The following is a 3,032-nucleotide window of genomic DNA, read 5'->3' as shown; positions in this document are numbered from 1 at the left end:
TATTTAAGAAATTATACCAAATACATCAGTGAGTGCCAGAGGGTGTGTGGGATAGGAAGGGGGCAGTGGGATTACTATAAAGTAGAAAAGAAGTAAAATGAGTAAAATAAAATGAGAGAGGCCTTGAGCAGCCCACTGGTGACATCATGCTATGAACTGATTAGAAATTTTGAGTGACTCAACTCCCTGTTCTCGAAGTCCCCTTAAAAAAGCTCACCCTCATGAAAAAACCAAGTTACAATAATATAAATTAACCTACAAAAAAAGTTGATAGAGGTGCTTAATCAGCCCTCTACTGATAACTTAACTGGCCAAGCTACGGCTAAAGAGAAACTTGATTTTACACAGCTTTCACAGCTTCTCAACATCCACATACCTGCAAAAATGAGAGAATTTGTATATCCTTCCGTGTGAGTCCTCGTGATTCATTCAGGCTGTAGTTTAAGTAGGATCAGCATGAGCAAGCAAAGCACGATCCAAAAGGAGGAAGAAGCAAGATGATGTTACGGAAGTATCTTTCTGTAGTCCCTTCTGCCGTTGTAGGGCCCAGGGGAACCTTTCAACGTAGGTGCTTGGCAACAAGTCGGCTGAGATAGGCTGACCTTGGAGCTTTCGTAGTCTCTCCTGTACAGCACTGGTCAGGTCTACACAAGCCTCATCAACGCTGGCACATTCAATCACAGCAAAACGAGCTATTCCTCCATGACTTCCACGCTGGTTTCCCGGTACTTGGGGAGGTTAGCTTTCACGGACTTGCGCCAGTAGAAGATCTGAACATAACTTCTTAGCATCATCTGCCCACATATTTCTAATGACCCCAAAGTACGAGCTTCGTAACTTACTTCAACGATTCCATAACCCTTTTATGATCTGTCCCGTCAACTGCACAAGGCTTATTCCTCAAATGAGGATTTTGCCGCGGCTCCATGTGAACCAAAAAACAGCCCAAGTCCACTAGAGCAACTACCGGGTCCTGTTCGTTTCAATGTGACAAACACCCGGGCAAACTGCAGCCCGTGGGCGCTGCCGATACCGGGCTTGGTGTCCACCAGAGGGAAGATGAAAGGGTCTTGAGTATCTGTCCCCTTTCCGGGAGCTGGAGAGTCACATTTGAGAGAGATTTATTCCCCATAATGACGGAGAAAAGGACCAAAGGCCGCAGACGACTCTTGCCAGGGAAACGGCCCGCGAGCCGTGTGGACCGCCCTCCTGACAGGGATGAAGGGTCGCGTGCACCCGCGCTCGACGCCGACGTCCGCTGACGCGCCTACGCACCGCGGCCCTTACGTCTCCTCGTACGTCTTCTAACTTCTTTTTCCCGGCTGTGAAGAATTCCACTTTCTACAGACTCAGCCTTTCTAATTAACCAAAATTGTTATTATATATATTTTGCTTCGGATGCTTGAATCATCACGGCTTGGTGAGTAGCATCTCTCTCAGCGGGATCTGTTTGTTGTCTTTTCAGCACGTCCTGCCATCGTAGGAAAAAACCGATTTTCTATAACCATAGGAGGTTACTACCATCACCATCCTAATTTTTTTCTGTCCTAAGACATGACTTCTGGTACCTTGCAAAGAGTCCTGGTTCCTTTGAGTGTAATTTGGAACCATAATCTGTGCTTTATGAGGGCTCATGATGGCAAGTTGTGGACACGGGTGATGATTTCTGCTGTTGTGGGTAGAATGCTGTTAGTGGCAGGTCTGGGAAATACATATTTTTTTTGAGCGTATGAGCTTACATCAGGTTTTTTTCTAAATTAAAAAATTTTAATAATGTAAGTTTTCATGCTGCATTGGCAGTATGAACCGAATTGCTCAAATGGGTTTCATAAATCAATGCTTGTTTCTGTTCAGAACCAATATTGTCTGAGATGGGCTACCTTGGAATCTGTGATTCGCCCAGCAGCCCTTCCCCTTTCTTTGTTACTAACACTCCGGTTTTGCTTCTGGGGACTTCGCTTCCCTCCTTCCATATTGTTCTGGTGGGAGAGACATGTGCACTGTCCTCACACTTCTTGGACACATGTCTGAGGTAAGACTGTTCCTACCCTCCCGGGAGTTTAAGTCTTCAGTGAGTGTACATTGACACAAAGCACTGAAGTGGGTCCTTCCAATGGCCAAGCCCTGAAGAGAGTCTTTTAATACCTCTTTCCTAATTTCTTGGAGCATCTTGATCCTGTTCTTCCCAAGGCCTGATTGTTCACTTTTTCATTAGAGTCTGTAGTTTATTTAATTTTTTAAAGATTATTATTGCTATTTTGCTTAAGTTAACCAGAGTCGGTTTCAGTCACCTACAACCAAATAATCACTGATGCAGTCATCTTTGTGGGTGGATATGTGGGCTGCCAGTAGCTTCTAGTGTAACTATGTTGGATGCCTCAGAATTTTTTTTTTTCAGAAAATTATTTGCATGATGACTTGATCAGTTTATTTAGAGAAGGTTTCAGTCAGTGACAAGGGGTCTGGGAAAAACGTGAGTCCTTTTTATTTACAAAACAGGTTGGTTTTATTTTTGAGACACATTTTGTTTTTCTATTTGTTTTACGTGTTTGTAGGTACAACCATTTTCAGACTTGTTTATTTTTATGTGAAAAAGATTACTCATAACTTGTCATTTTCAGAAATCAAGAACATAAGACCTTCTTTAAGAGAAAGACCTATATAACTTTACCACCCTGGTCCCAAGGTTGTCTCAGGTTGTATATCCTGTGTTTACAACACAGTTACTCAGCTTCTGTCTTTATAAGGAAGAATGTCAAAGGTATCTTTGGGTTGTTCTCTTTGATATCTTAGTATGGAGATTTGTTCATAGATTGTGACTTTAGGCCATCAAATGTTCAAACTTATTGGAGTCAAACTGTAACTCCTGCCATCAGGGATGCTGTGTTTTCCCCATCTATGAAGTGCTTTTCTCATTTCTTATGTGCAGTAAATGATAATGACCGACCTTGAATTTTGCTGGCTGAAGTGCTGGGTAAACAATAAATAATACCAGTGACTCTATGAGATTACCGTCTAGGTTGGGTGCCCTC

General features: G+C 42.9%; 1 pseudogene; it reads right to left on the bottom strand.

Annotated features, from left to right (window-relative positions):
* Positions 1 to 361: 361 nt before the first annotated feature.
* LOC105086004 (DNA polymerase eta-like) lies at positions 362 to 1,132 on the bottom strand (annotated as a pseudogene).
* Between the last annotated feature and the right edge of the window lie 1,900 nt (positions 1,133 to 3,032).

This window comes from Camelus dromedarius, chromosome 2 (genome assembly GCF_036321535.1).
Source record: "Camelus dromedarius isolate mCamDro1 chromosome 2, mCamDro1.pat, whole genome shotgun sequence".
Taxonomy (NCBI): domain Eukaryota; kingdom Metazoa; phylum Chordata; class Mammalia; order Artiodactyla; family Camelidae; genus Camelus; species Camelus dromedarius.
The sequence above is the reverse complement of the archived record's forward strand: the minus strand, read 5'-3'. Positions and strand labels throughout refer to the sequence as shown.